Source organism: Cynocephalus volans, chromosome 12 (assembly GCF_027409185.1).
Source record: "Cynocephalus volans isolate mCynVol1 chromosome 12, mCynVol1.pri, whole genome shotgun sequence".
Classification (NCBI taxonomy): Eukaryota; Metazoa; Chordata; class Mammalia; order Dermoptera; family Cynocephalidae; genus Cynocephalus; species Cynocephalus volans.
This window is the reverse complement of record NC_084471.1, coordinates 12,095,204-12,111,064: the sequence shown is the minus strand read 5'-3', so window position 1 is coordinate 12,111,064 and position 15,861 is coordinate 12,095,204. Positions and strand designations below refer to the sequence as shown.

The 15,861-nt window shown below is 48.3% G+C and overlaps 1 protein-coding gene across 4 annotated transcripts in view; it reads right to left on the bottom strand.

Annotated features, from left to right (window-relative positions):
* PLA2G6 (phospholipase A2 group VI) overlaps positions 1-1,434 on the bottom strand; it is a 64,147-nt gene extending 62,713 nt beyond the window's left edge. For 3 of the 4 annotated variants that reach the window (XM_063074667.1, XM_063074669.1, XM_063074670.1), the window contains exon 1: positions 1,406-1,434. The gene's annotated coding sequence lies outside the window, so the exon portion shown is untranslated. The remainder of the gene's footprint in view (positions 1-1,405) is intronic. The other variant, XM_063074668.1, reaches the window with a different exon arrangement.
* Between the last annotated feature and the right edge of the window lie 14,427 nt (positions 1,435-15,861).

The window sequence follows — 15,861 nt, the reverse complement described above, 5'->3', positions numbered from 1 at the left end:
ATAACATTGGCTACATCAAGGGTAGCCTAGAACATTAAAGAGTTCGTTGATATTTGTTGAATAAATTACAAATGAATGAATGAATGAATGAATGGTAAAGATAACACACATAAAAAAGCCTGACCCAAGAGCCCACCTCATAGAGGGTGATCAATAAACACTGCCAAATGATAAATGAAAAACAATGTACCTTCTGCTCATCTTTCTCTCATTTTTTCATTGTATCCCTTTCCCTTTCCATTTCTTTCCTGCCCTGCCTATGGTACAATAGCAAAATCATGCATTTGTCCAGGGCCATAATGGTTACAAAGCTTTGCCTTCTACGTTTTCTCATCAAATTTTGAACCTCATGGCAGCCTTATAAGGGGAGGGAATACAATCCCCATGCACAGATGAGGAAACTGAGACTTTGACAGAAAACAGCATCCAAACTCCAGGAACATTTTAAGGCAGACAATAACAAAAACATGCATTCAGCCCAAGGGTGGAGGTTCAATGTTGCCAAACCAAACCTGCCTAACATCCTGTTGGGCAGGGAAGAGGGCAGGTGAGGGTAAGAAGCTTAGGGAAAAGGAAGGTATTTGTTTTAGGTCATGTGGGTAGCCCATTAAAAAAAATGGGCACAGATCCCTGAGCCCTGTGCCCTCCCTGTCCCACACCCACAGGCCTGCCCCGGGGCCCAGTCACATGGTCACCTGGGTCACATGCTCCCTGTCACCAGTTTCCAGGTCTTCTGTGGGAACTGGAGGTGGACACAGGAGTGGGGCTTGGGAGATTCTGGGGTGATTAGGCTGTGGGGTAGGAGGGAGCATGTGGGGAGCAGGTCCAAATGAAATCTGGACACACTTGAGAGGAGAAGCAGGGAGAAGCAGGGGGTCTGAAATGGGGAACAGGAGAAACACAAAAGGAATGCCGGAGAGAGAGGTGAGGTGGGGGATCAAATGGGAATGCAATGAGGCGGAAAATAGGAGCACTTAGAAGGGCACAAGAAGGAAGCTGGGTCCAACCAGTGGGCCCCAGAGTAAAAGTTGGGGGCACTGAGAGGCAATGAGAGTTGGGGGAAGGGAGGAAGGGGTTGACTCAGAAAGTTAGGGATATTGAGGGAAACACACGGAGGAACTCGGGGTACTGAGGTGAAACCCAGGGTCGAAGCTGGGGTCCCTGGGGGAACACGAGCTCGAGACGAGACAGGAGCGGTCACGGGATGGGAGTTGGGGACGCTGGGGATCAAAGGACAGAAGGAGGGGGCACTCAGAGGGTCACACAAGGGTCAATGAAGGACGTGCCTCAGAATCAAAGACACGAAGAGGGTCCAGAAGAGGGTCTCGCCGGAGACAGGAGTCTGGGACGCGGAGGAGGTTTGGGATGGTCCCCCAGGCCCCGCCCTCGCTGCACCGTCACTCACCTCGGCTTACTCAGCACTTCTACTTCCTCCTACTTCCGCAAACAAACGCGCCCCAGGCCACGTGACGGCCCGGCCACCGCTCTCCGCCAATCATAGGAGCCCGTGTCCGAGGCTGCCTCTGCGGCTCCGCCCCCGCAAGCCGAGCCCGCGCGCGAGGCCAGGCGGGGGCGGGGCTCCGCCATCTTTTATAACTGCCCAATGGAAGGGCCTCCCACCGCCGAGGGAGGACGGACTTTCGGCTGGAGCCAATCTGCGGGGCGGAGGGCGGCCATGTCTGTGTGGGGCGGAAGGTCCACGTGACGGCTCGTCGGCAGACATGTTGATGAGGGGCGGGAGGCTGGAGTCCCACCCACGTTCGCCTCCACCAGCCAAAACGGCCAGAGGCCTGGTGCTGGGACTTACGGCTAATGCCTGCTCATAAAGATAAAAATAACGCCAGCGGAAGCATGGAGCGTAACGGGGGGCATCTGCTTTGATTTTGCATCCCAAGCGGGGATGGCCGGCTGTAGCAAATAAAAATACAGGACGACGTTCTGTTAAGTTTGAATTGAGGCTAAACAACCTATAAAATTTTAGTGTAAGTGGAATATACGGAGTATAGTGTAGCGCTCCGGAAGCACAGCGCTAAGACATTTGCTGTCTCGCAGTCCCACCCCCAGCCGATCCTGAAATATCACTTTTAGTTGGAACTTGGGCAAATGATCTCTGTGGACCTCACACTCAGGCTTGGAAGTGGGTGCAGGAATACCTCACACGGTTGTGTGAAGACTAGAGATACATCAGTCCCCCTGCCTGCACGTAATGGGATTCAATAAAGGGCACTTGTTACGATTAATAATGCCGCTAATGAGGTATGTTGGAGAGAAGCCAGTAGACTGGATTTTAGTCACACATCTTCTGAGTAGGTCATTTAGCCTCCCCAGCCCAGCGGGCTTGGTTGTAACCTTTCTTTCCCTGATGGTCCGCCAATCCTAGGTCTGGATTAATCTGCTAGACTGCTCTCTGTCCAAGTGGGAAGTGTAGTTGCTGATGAAAAGAAACGTGTTTCCTTCTCAGTCCGTCCAAAAATACCAGTGGCCAGACTGGGGACAGCCAAACCTGTACAAGGTTTCCTTGAGAATAGACACAGGTTAATAAAATCAACCACAGTGACTAATTGTACAGAGCTTTACCAGTTACAGAGTGACTTCACTTCCATCATATTTGTGTTGTAGTTAATCTTGTCCCATTTTACAGGTTAAGAAACTGTTCCCTTAAGACAAAATTTGGGCCGGCCGGTGGCTCAGTCGGGAGAGTGTGGTGCTGATAACACCAAGGCCACCGGTTCGGATCCCATATTGGGATGGCCGGTTGGCTCACTGGGTATGTGGTGCTGACAACACCAAGTCAAGGGTTAAGATCCCCTTACCAGTCACAAAAAAGAAAAAAAGTTAAGACAAAATTTGCTCAAGAGTTACAGCTTGGAGCTGTCAAAGAACAAATTACAACAAATTTAGTTAAAGATCTCAATTGGCTTTATTTGAGATTCTAGAATCCAGCAACATGTTATTACATAAAATAGAATGTGTTCTTGTGAGCCCAGCAGGGGAGGTTGATTTTATGGACAGAAAAAGGCTGAAGAATGCAGAAACAACAAAAAGCAGACTGTTCATTTCAAAGTTACTTTCCCTGTAAGGTGAGGAAGGAATGCAGAACAATAGAAAAATAACTGACTAGTTAACATCAATTATTTTGGACTATCTCTTTTGTGTAAGGATTAAAGCAGAGGGAAATTCACTGTCATACCTATTGAAGATTTAAACCGACCTGTTTGGGAAATTGGCTGTTATCTCTTTCTTCTGACTTCTCGGAAGGTCAGACCACAACCTAAGTGATGTGGAACTTAGCAGGGGTGACTTCATTTTGATTTTTAGTCTGGTCTGTTGGGGCCTAGTGCAGGAACTTAGTCCAAAACATAATGGCCTCCGATAATTTTTATTTAACAGAGCTGAGAGAAAGTGATGAAGACTCAGAATTCTCAAGGAAAACATCTTGCCCTCCACACTCTAAACAAGTGAAGTTAGGGCGATGGTTATCAGGGAGCTTACAGAAGATCTGGCATTCCACCTACTACCAAGCAATCTTACTGGAGCAAATGCATAGGCTCAACAGGATGAGCCCCATTCTTCAGTAAACACCCACCCTTGTGTTCGAGATGAGTCTGCGATGCAAGTTTGGCAACATAGGCCCACAGTCTAATCTGATATGCAGAAAAGGCCAAGGGAGGCTGGATCAATAGTTGAAAACACTCAGTGATCCACAGACAAAATTCATAAAATAGAATCCTAGTGCATGATGAAATTAAGTTTTCCTTCCATGGGTATTTCTGATGGAAACTGTTAAATGAGTGGATAAAGCAAGAGATGAAGTACAGGGGATTATTAGGTGGCATTGAATGAGCAAGCAATGTAAAGGGAGGGGCAAGTAAGCACAAGGGACTGCACTCTGACTCTGTGGGGTTTCTTCTGGATTTCTCATTGGAGATGCTAGCAGTTCAAGTCAAAGAACTTCTCTTGGAGGCCATGCTAGGCCCTGCAGCTAAAAACATCACAGAGCAAGGTGTCTGCCCTTTAGGAGCCCAGGGTCCAGAGGGTCAGACTAGACCAAGTCTCCTCCCTCAAGGAAATTTAACTAATAAGCTAACAGTGCAATTTTACACTGTTAGGCAATTATGTTTTAGCCGATGTCTAAGACGGCAGCGGGTGGACGGGAGGAACACCCAAAATGGCTGCGGAGAGTTTCAGGTCCCTAGAACAGCACGTTTTCCAAGAATCACACAAAAAAAACCCTTCTTCACCACCACATCCCCTTCCCCAGCGCACGAATTTCTCCACCAATAGACAAACCCCAACTCAGCTTAAACCCGCTCGCTTCCCTCCCCTTCCTTCTTAGCCAATAGGAACAGTCCAGCTCAGCCTGACTGGATATAAAAGGCCCAGCCCGACTCCCCCTGCTGCTGCTCCCACTTCCGAGAGGGCAGCCCGCTTGTTCATTTTGCCTGCCTAATACACTTTGGTTGAGTCCTTCTCCCCTGGTGTGTTTCTTTTGTGCTCGGGCCAGGTTTTTCTCCTTTCATACACCTCTTACCTTTTTGATCCTCACGACAACCCTGAGAAGTAGTACGACCACCCCCACTTTGTAGATGAAGCAGCTGAGTGAGGTCCTGCAAGAGGAGACGATCCCCAGACTTGCATGTCAACAGGAGGCAGAACCAGAATCCGGACCTGTCTCGTCTTTTCCTTCCCCAAACTATAGTAGCACCTACTATGTGCCAGGCAATATTCTTGGTCCTGAGGAAACTGTAGCGAACAAAATAGAGAAAAACGCCTGCCTCATGGTGCTCACGGTCTAGTGGGGAAAGACAGACAATAAACAAGACTGAGAAGTAAAACTGTGTGTTTTGCTAAAGTCTTTGGACGAGGTGTCCTGATGTCATCATCTTACTTTCAAACACCTTAAGCATGGAATCCGGGGTTGTGTATGAGTGCCATTGCACTAGTCCTCTCACTTGCTGTGTGCTTGAATATTTTTATAATTAAAAAGTTGGGGAAAATATATAGTGGGTTAGAGGGTGATAAATGCTATGGAGTGAAAGCAGGGAGGAGGCGCAGGGGAGGGTCGCGGTTTTAGGGTTGCAGGAAAGGCCTCACAGGGAAGAGAGACAAATAAAGACACAGTGAAGGCGAGGGAGTGAGTCATGGATAATCTGGGGAAGAGTGTTCCAGATGGAGGGAATGGCAAGAGCAGAAGCCTGAGGCAGGAGTCTGCCTAGCTTGTTTCAGGAAAAGCAAGGAGGCTACTGTGGCTGGAGTAGGGTGCACAAGTGGGAGCACAGTAGACAATGAGGATATCAGGTGTCAAACCTGTAGGACACTGTAGAACATTTTAAGATTCTAGCTTTCGCTCTCAGGGAGATAGGGAGTCATGGGAGGCTTTCGAGCAGAAGAGTGACCTGATTGGATTTACGTTTTAACAGATCGTGTCTATTGCATGAGAACAGACTGTAAAGGCAAGGCAGAGGCCAGGAGACCAGTGAGGAGGCTATTTCAGAAACCCACGGGAGAGACAATGGTATGACCACCATCCCATTTAATCATCAAACTCTGGAATCATCACAATCCCAGTGTGTGTTATGACAGAATGTGTAAGGTCTAGAAGTCATTGCTCCAAGGGATTGTTTAACTCTTTCCTGTTGGAAGCTTTATGAGATGGCTCTTAAGCAGGAGTGGGTAAACTATCCTGCCTGCCACTTGTTTCTGTAAACAAAGTTTTATTGGAATACAGCCACACCATTTGTTTTCCTATGTCTATGCTTTCTGCAATGGCAGAGTTGAGTAATGGTGACAGAAACTGTATGGCCCACAAAGCCGGAAATATTTCTTTTTCTTTTTTTTTTTTTGGCAGCTAGTTGGTATGGGAATCCAAACCCTTGACATTGGTGTTATAACACCATGCTCTAACCAACTGAGTTAACTGGCCAGCCAAAGCCTGAAATATTTCTATCTGGCTCTTTACAGAAGAAAAAAAATTTACCAACCCCTGTTCTTAAGTTGGGTTTCAAAGGTTGAAGAGGAGTTTGCCAGCTAGATTAAGAAAGATGAACACTCCAGGTGGAAGGGACTGTGTGGGCAAAGGTCAACATCATGGGATTGTGTGGTCGTTTGGGGAACTGCAAGGGACTGGGCACTGCCAGAACCTGGCACGTGAGCAAGAGCAGGCCACAAAGGCTGGCCACGAAGAGCCTTGAGCACCAGGCCGAGGATGCAGACCTGATCCTGATCCTGCAGGTAGTTGGAGCCCCGGAAGGGTTATGAGTGGGGAAGCAATGTAGAAAAATCCCTCTGCTGCCATGAGAGAGGTGACCGGAGGCCACAGGCAGCTGTGTACACTTACACTAATTATGTGGCTTGTGACTTGGCGAGGGGGCCACTGGGGCTTGTGCCCTCCTCAGGAAGGAAGTGAGTGCAGGTGACCTGGAGCAGTGAGGCAGCAGCCACACGTGTTCCCTCATCCCAGGGGGAAAATCCAGGCCTGGCCAGGAAAGACAGGATTTCCCCACTCTGGGGATCCTCAGCCCAGCTTGGGGCTCACCGGATAGACTGTGGTCTGAGGAAAAGCTGGTTCTCGGGGCGCCAGGGAGCTTCCCAAAGAAGCTGGCCTGACCCTGGGTCCTGAAGGATGTGGGGGTTGGAGAGGCTGAGCAGAGGGCACGTCAGGCAGAGAGGCAGGGCGTGTGCTGACGACCAGGTGGTGTCTGGCCTCTCAGGAGGGGACACCTAATGTGGAGTTTTGGGGGTCAGTGTTCAAGGGCTTCATCCCTTTCTTCCTTCTTTTGGGCTCCTCATCCTCACTTCATTTTTTTCGGCCAGTAATAATGAAATACCTACTATGTGCACAGCCTCACTCTTCGTGGTATAAGGACACTAAAGATAACTCTATTCTTTTTTGGTATTTGGTTTTTGTTTCTGTTTGGGCAGCTGGCCAGTTCAGGGATCCAAAACCTTGACCTTGGTGTTACAACACCATGCTCTAACCAACTGAGCTAACTGGCCAGCCAAAGATATCTCTATTCTTGTTCTTAGAGTTCACAATTTAATGCAAACTTGCCTCAAATACACAGAAAATTGGCTATTGTGAAAAAAACACTGGAATGTAAGGCGAATACAATTTTCCTGAAGAAATCACGAAATCATAGTAGATCATGTTCCAGCTATACCAGACAGGATGAGCTAGGGAATGCTGTGGTAACAAACAACCCCACAATCTTGTTGGCTACTGTGGTTTGAATGTCCCCTCCAAAATTCATGTTGAAGGGCGGAGCCCGTGGCGCACTCGGGAGAGTGCTGCGCTGGGAGCGCAGTGACGCTCCCGCCGTGGGTTCGGATCCTATATGGGAATGGCCGGTGCACTCACTGGCTGAGTGCCAGTCACGAAAAAGACAAAAAAAAAAAAAAAAAAAAAAAAATTCATATTGAAGCTTAATCCCCAGTGTGGCAGTGTTGAGAGGCGATTGGATTATGAGGGCTCTGCCCTCATGAGTGAATTAATCCATTCATGGATTCATGGGTTAATGGGTTATCATGGGAGTGGAACTGGTGGCTTCATAGGAAGAGGACGAGAGACCTGAGCCGGCATGTTAGCTCGCTCTTACCATCTCACCATGTGATGCCTTGTGCTGCCCTGAGACTCTGCAGAGTCCCCACCAGGAAGGCCCACACCAGATGTGCCCCCTCAATCTTGAACTTTCCAGCTTCCAAAACTGTAAGAAATAAATTTTTAAAAAATAAATTACCCAGTCATGGGTATTGTGTTATAAGCAATGGAAGGTGGACTAAGACATTGACTTAACATGAGTTTTTGAATTTTTTCACACTATATGTCCAATGTGGGGAGGGGTGGGGATCTCTGCTTATCACAGTCGCTCAGGAACCCAGGCTGAGCAGGCACCTTCTTAACACAAGCTTCCATGATCACTGTGGGAGGGGACGGGGGATGTGGTGACCCGGGCCTGGCTCCTAAAGCTACTGCTCAGAAGTGACATATGACTCTTTTGCTCTCATTCCATTGGCCAAAGCAAGTCACGTGGCCATACCCACCTTTAAGGGAGGTGGGAGATGCAGTCCTACCATGTGGCCAGGAGAGAGGAACCAGAGTATTTGTGAATATCCCACATGACTTCTACATTGACTGACAAGGCAACAAGGTTCTGTTTTGTTTGTGAAGACAGAAATCTCCATGCTCAATCAACTCCAAATCATATTCCCAGTGAGTCTTTAGCATAAAAGATTCTAAAATGTATATAAATTAATCTAACGTGTTAATATAACCATATTTTTAGAGACTCCTGGAAGAGGGAACTGAGTAAAAAGGGACAGGGTTCTAGGGGATCAGGAAGAAGGACACCAGAATGAGTCAAGACCCTTTTGATTGCAAGTGATAGAAACCCAACTCAAATGAGCATAGACAAACAGGCTAATGACTGGAAAGAAACCAGAGAACCTCCCAGGATCCAAGGTAGAGGGATCAGCTCGAAATAGGGGGCTTCAGGGTGAGCCCTACACAGGCCTCCATGGCTCCTTTCTGCACCCCCATCGCATCCTCTTGTCGGGCTTCTTCTGCCCAGGAATGAGGAACACAGTCCCTCACAACCCACAGCTCCCATCACTGGAGATACACTGACCTTCTCCCCTTAGTTTCTGGAAAGAACTATAATTGGGCCAACTTGGGTTACATGCCTACTTCTGAGCCACTCAGCTCGGGCCAAGATTGGAGCTATGACCAAGTGCCCAGCTTGGGACACGTGGCTCTGGCAACCCCCACTACAGCTGCGCAAGCAAGGCCAGAGTTACCAGGAGAAGGGAGCGTGCTGGGCCTGGTTGAGGTTCTCTCTAACCCGCTATTGTTTGGCTGGTCACCTCTTCCTTGGATTCTGAGAGATTCTCTGGTTACTTTCCAATACCATAAAGATGCCCTTTAAGCCCCCAAGGAGGTGATACAGGGCTAGGAAGGACCAGTAGAGGCCTCGAGAACTGAGAGGGGGTCTGAAGCCCTGGGTGATGCAGGAGGCAGGCAGAGTGAGTGAAGTGGGAGGGAGAGAGGAGGAGAGGTCCCTAAGTAGGAATGTGGGCAGAACCCACCAGTCACCCCAAATGACCATAAGCTCGAATTATCTACACTCTTTCCTGGTGGTCTTTTTATACCCCAGGGGCTTCTGAAACTGCTGTGAATTACACATGGATGAGCAGGCCAAATCAACTTTGTCCCTTGGATGCAATAGTAATAAAGAGAAATTGCGGGGATCCCCAGAGAATCAGTGCTTGGCTGCCCTGCCTTTGGTGTCATGCAGGGCATGATGGCATTCAGTGAAACAAATAGTCCTCACCATCAGGGAGCCACAGGACCTCAGAGGAAATTAATCACACCCTCAGGCTGGCCAGTTAGCACAGTTGGTTAGAGTACAGTCTTATAACACGAAGGTTATGGGTTTGGATCCCTGAACTGGTCAGCTGCCAAAACAACAAAAAAAGACCCATATCCTCTTCTTTCCTCTCTCCCTGCCACAGCCTGACCCTCCCATTGAACCTAGGAAAGGGTGCAGAAAAGCAAGGACAACTCAACCATTTACCCAATGAACATTTTTTATGCTCTTACTATATGCCATGCCTTGGGGAGACAAAAATGAACAGACATAATTCTCATCCTCAAAGAGCTTGTGGTTGAAGAGAATATAGCCACGAAAACACAGAACACCAACTCAGAGAGAAAAGTGCTATCATGGAGGGATGCACAGGCAGGTTGTCCTACCTTCGGTACAGGAACCTGAGTCTGCCTGGGGGCGATCTGGGAAGCCTGCTGAAGAAAGTGACATCTGAGCTGGGGATTGAAGGAAATGCTGGAGAGGGAGTTCCAGGTAGAGTGATGTGCAGGACTGAAAGCATGGAGGTGTGAAAAGCCTGGAGGGTATGAGCAGAGTTCAAAGTGTCTGCAGCCCAGACAGGAGTGGGGAGGGCAGAGAGGCAGAAGTAGGCAGAGGCCAGATCTAGGAGGCCTATGAAGAGTTTGCACTTTGTCCTGAGGGCAATGGGGAGCCATGGGAGGGTTCTGAGCAGGGGAGCGGCCTGGTCAAGTTTAGGTTTTAGAAAGCTCTGGCTATCTTCTGTGTGGAGGCTGGAGGCAGAGAGGCCAAGCAGGAGGCTGCTGCAATTTTCCTGGGGAGAGATGCTGTGGCTTGAACTGAGGCCATGGCTGAGGGAAGAGAGAGGACAGAGAGAAGAGTTAAGGAGGTGACATCACCAAGACTTGGCAACTGGGAGGGAGAGGGAGGGACAAGGTAAGCTGGATGGCTTGGTTTTTCTCTAAGGTGACTGAGGAGAGGTGGTGTCATCAACCTGTTAGAGAAATGAGAGGGGCACAGGTGACACTGAGTTCCATTGTGACAACGTTGAGTTGGACGAGCTGGGAAGGACAGGGGAAAATCCACATCAGCCATGCAGTTGCTTAAGCAGAGCTGGCCCCCAAGAGACAGCTGTGAGCACGAGATAGCGATCTGGGAGTCATCCGCATCAGATGGCACTTGAAATCAAGGCGGGATGAGATTCCCCAGGAGATGAGAAGAGGGCAAAGGCCAAAGGCCATAGCTCTGAGCCTCACTAATAATGAAGAGGTCAAGAGGAACCAGGCATGAAGACTGAGAAGACGGGAAGAAACACCAAGCTTTAGAAGCCAAGGGGAAAAGAGTTTCAAAACGGAGGAAAAAATTAAAAAGGAAGGGAAATCGCAGTAGGGTTGTGTGCTGTCAAAGGACAAGACAGATTGGGGCTGAAATTGGACCCTGGATTTAGCAACAAAAGATAGGGAAGAGGAGGAGGAGGGCACAGGATTTCTCCACGGGACCTCAAGCAGGGCTGCCCGCGGGGAGGAATGGCGTGTGCTCTAATGATCGGCAGACTCTGGCAGGGGCTGGCTGTGTCGTATTGGGCAACTTTCCTCACCTGTCACCATCTCGATTTCCTCATCTGCAACTTGGCAATGATAATACCTAACTGCTCAGCTAGTGGAAAGGATTAAGGGCGATCAAGTTCATAAGAGCACCACGCCTGGCAACCAGGGGGTGCTTCTGGGACCCTTGGTGAACTGATCAATCTGTACAAATCCTCAGCTTCTAAATGGGGGGATCCTCTGTGCACCCCCCTCCCCCAAACAGGGAAGGCTTTTGTGAGAAGGAAAAGTTGGGGTTATAAAGACATTGAAATATGATAAAAGTACAGCTAAATTTTTTTTGGATAGTTGGTTTCTTTGGCAGTGGGAGAAAGCTGGGAAAATATACACTATGCAAACAGGTCTCAGGCATTTAGCACAGTGCCTGGCACAAAGAAAGTGTCTCATAAACCATAATGATAACTATTATATTAAATATTATTAATTGCCAGTAATAAGAAACTGGTGAGAGGCCTGTGATGGGTGAAAGCATTCTTAACAAGACGAGGTGCCTGAAGGTGCTGGAAGGGGGCTCTTTGGCATCACTCCCACCCAGCAGACACCCTCGGGAGTGTGGGACCTGGCTCAGCGATGGAGTGGGGGCCAGGAAGAGTCTGAGGGTTCTGAGCCAGGTGCTCACTGGGGCCGGGAAATCCAACCTCAGGGCCTCCAGAGGACATCTGAAGGGAAAGCTTTAAAGCCAGCCCGGCCCTCCTCCATAGCAGCCCGGCCCCAAGCTGCTTGACAAGGTGGGATGGGCTGCAGTCACCTTCATTTGAAGAAAGTTTATTGTGGTTTGAGATTGTAAACCACTGACTTAATCCTACACTCTTACTCTGTAGGTGGAGAAACTGAAGCCTAGAAAGAGGAATGCCCCCCACCGGGGTCAGCCAGGGGTGTGAATTGGAGCTGCGGAGCCTGGACTTAGGTCAAGCCTTTCACGGTTACCGAGCACCTCCCGCGGGCAAGGCACCCACTGTGGGCCAGGGTCCCATGGGGATGAGGTTAAACACTGTTTAGAGTTTTGGACCCTCAGCAGGTGAACAGAGGACCAGCTGGGCCAGCTAGAATTCTGCTGAACTGTGCTGGCAGAGGGCCGTGCCTCCCTAGAAATGGCCCTGAGCTCCTCCCTGTAGGCAGCAGGTGAGGTCTCCAGCAGAGTGAGGTCTTCCTGGGCTTGGGGGTGAGGGGGGCAGTTTTCTCAGAGGAAGTGTCCTAGGGGACTCTATAGGACTCATCTCTCTCTAATCCAATATTATTGATCTTTTATTACGTACAAAGCACTGTGCCAAAGGCTTATAAGTGTGAACACATTAAATCGTTTCACAACCCATGAATTAGGCAGTATTAGTACGCCCAGTTTACAGAGGAAGAGACTGAGGTCAGTTGGTGAGGGTTGGGGCCAGGATTTGAACCTACAGGCTGGCTTGAGATCCCTACTTTAAAAACAAAACAAAAAACAAAGAATGTTTTTCTTTAAGATATACTTTCAGATTTAAAGAAAATTTGCAAGAATAAGAAAGAATTTCTGCCTCCTCTACACCAAGATTCCCCAAATGTTGTTATTTTATCACATTTGCTTTGTAATACACCCCGATCTATCCGTCTTAGTTTGCGAAGGCGGCCATAACAAAATACCATTGACTGGGTGTCTTAAATAACAGAAACGTTATTTCCTCACAGTTCTAGAGGCTGGAAGTCTGAGATCAAGGAATCGGCAGGGTTGGTTTCTCCTGAGGTCTCTCTGGGCTTGCAGATGGCTGCTTCTTGCCATGTCCTGTGTGGGCACACCCCTGTTCTCTCTGTGTCCAAATTTCCTCTTCTTATAAAACACCAGTCGGCATGGATTAGGGTCCACCCTAAAGATATTATTTTAATGTACTTACCTCTTTAAAAACCTTATCTCCAGGGCCGGCCGTGGCTCACTTGGGAGAGCGTGGTGATGACAACACCAAGTCAAGGGTTAAGATCCCCTTACCGGTCATCTTTAAAAAAAAACAAAACAAACAAACAAAAAAAACCTTATCTCCAGAGGTGGCTGGTTAGCTCACTCTGTTGGAGCATGGTACTGATAACACCCAGGTCAAGGGTCTGGATCCCCATACTAGGCAGGCACCAAAAAAATTACCCCAAACAACCTTATGTCCAAACACAGTCACATTCTGAAGTATTAGGGGTTAGGACTCCAATATATAAGTTTTGAGGGGACACAATTCAGCCTGTAATACTATCTATCTATCTACATATATATTTTTTCTTAACCATTTCAGAGTAAATTGCAGACATGAGGTCTCTTTGTCCCTGAATACTCCAGTGTGTATTTCCTAAAAGCAAGGGCATTCTCTTGCATGACCACAAGACAATCATCAAAATCAGGAAATTAAAACCAATACAGTATTATCTAATCTACGAACCTCATGTCAATTTGTCCCGTTACTGATATTAACTTTGATCACTTAGTGAAGGCTGTGGCTGCCAAATTTCTCCACTGTAGAGTTATTATTTTTACCTCCTTAATTAATAATTGTCTTGTGGGGAAATATCTTGAAACCATGAAAATACCTTGTTTCGCATCAAATTTTCATATCCGTTGATGATTCTTGTTGCAATTCATTATTACTATGGTGGTTTCCTGATGGTCATTTTCTAACTCCCTCATTCCTTCTACTTAAGGAGGAGCTTTCCCTTCTCCCTTGTTTGTTTACTTATTTATATCAGTGTGGACTCATAGATTCTTAACTTATTCAATTCAATAATCATCCATTATTACCATTATTTATTTTGATGCTCAAATTGTCCAAGATTTGACCAGTGAGAGCCCCTTCAAGACAGAAAGCCCCACTTAAAATATAATATTGCACCATTCCTTTGACCTTGACCAGAAAGGGAGCCACGTCTGTGAGAAGCAGTCCCTGCACAGTTATAGTGAAGCACTGACCCCCTCGTTCGGTCAGGCTGGGGATGGGAGCAAAGGATGTAGGCAGCACAGTGTCCAAGAGTGCTATGAGGTCCACTGGAGATTTATTCACTAGTTGAGCCCCCACTATGTGCCAGGCATGGCCTGTGCTCTTGAGAAGCTCATAGAAAACGGGGGTAGAGAAGACAGACAACTGTGCAGTTTCTAAAATTAAGGACTTCTGTACCCCAAGAGGTAAACTTGAGTGGTTCTCAAATGGAGGGCAGTGAGCGATTGGTCCTGGGGGATTATTCTGAGTGCTAGGAAATGCTACCTCAACATTTGGTCAATTGGGAAGCTGGTGGGCCAATTCGCATCTGAAACCTGGGGTCTTTGGGAGGTAAGGGATAGATGTCACAATGCCCAGAGGCAGGAAAGGGTAACAAGGGCTCTGAAATCAAATTACATCACATCAAAGGGAGGGGGAGCCTTGCTGGTGGCCAGGACTCCACACCAAGGCCTCCCTTGAGGGGAACGTCCTATGCCCTACACAGTAGAGAAGTGAGTGCTGTGACATGAGCTTCACAGAAGAGATGGTTATTGAAGAGATGGTGCTTCAGGCAGCGAGAACAGCATAAGCAAAGGAAAGGGAGAATAAACTGCAACACTCCCCCATTTTGCCACCAAAGCCACCCGTTTGGGGTGGGGCTTGCTGCCACTGCGCACATCCCTCACATTTCTGCTGCCCTCCCCCCTGGTTGGGGTATGCCCCCAAACATCTAGACCAGGAATCGATCAGACCTGGGTTCAAATTCCACCTCTTGTACTTCCTAGCTGAGTGACTTTGGAAAGTCACTTCACCTCTCTGAGCCTCCACTCATTTGTTCCTTTAACATGCATGTGTTGTAGGCCTACTATGTGTCAAACACTATTCCAGGCATAGAACACACAGTGGCAAACCAAATAAACAAAGTCCTACCTCCATAAAACTTACATTCTGTTTGGGGAAGACGGATAATAAACAGTAAGCAAATCCATAAATAAGGAAATACCCTGTAGGGATATTAAGGTAAAATAAGAAAACTTCAGAGGTGAAGATTCCTTTAGCCAGAGTGGTCGGGAAAGTCTTCTCTGAGGCAGTGACATGTGAGCTGACCTGAAAAATGAGAAGGAGCCAGGCAAGTGAACAAGAGAAGAAATGGCAAGAGCAAAGGGCCTGTGGCAGGAATGACGTGGTGTGTTTGGGGAACAGAAAGGTGAGCAGTGTGGCTGAAGAGTAGTGGGTGTGGGGAGAGTGGCAGGAGGTAAAGCTGGACAGCCGAGTAGAGGCCAGATGGCTAGAGCCCTGTAAACCAAGAGGAAGAGTATAGTTTATACTCTAAGTGCAGAGGGAAGCTACTGAGGGTGTTGAGCCAAAGGGAGTGTTTAAAACAATGTGACCTTTGTTTGGAGAACATTGGCTGGTATACAACGAAAGCCTTTAGGCGGAAAGTAGAGAGACTATCCGGAGGCAGCTGCCATTGTCCAGGTAACTTGATGGTGCCTGGACCAGGTGGTAGGACTGGAGGTGGTGAGAAGTTCTCCGATGCAGGAGACTGTTGGAGGTAGAGCTAGCCCGACTCAGGATGTGGGGAGGAAGGGAGAAAGTGGGGTGCAGCTAGGTTTGGGCTTGAACAACTGAGATGGGAGGGACGGGGGGATCGGAAGCAGTGCCGACAATCAGGAGCTGGATTTTGGCCGCGTTGTGTTTGCAGCCACCATCTGACACCCACCCGGAGACGCAGAGTGTGTAGTTGGCCACAAGTCTGGAACTCAGAGAAGCCGTTCGCTCTGGAAATACAAATCTGGGACGCATAAGCACGGAGACGGCATTTAAAACCACGGGGCTGAATGGATCCTTAAGGTAGACTGTGTAGGTCTAAAGGAGAAGAGGCCCGGGACTATAGACTGTAAGATGAGGCAAATGACACCTCCACCCAGGCGGCTGTCACGTGAACGCATCCTGCAAGCGCTGGAACGGCTGAGACTCCTCGCGGTGCAGAGT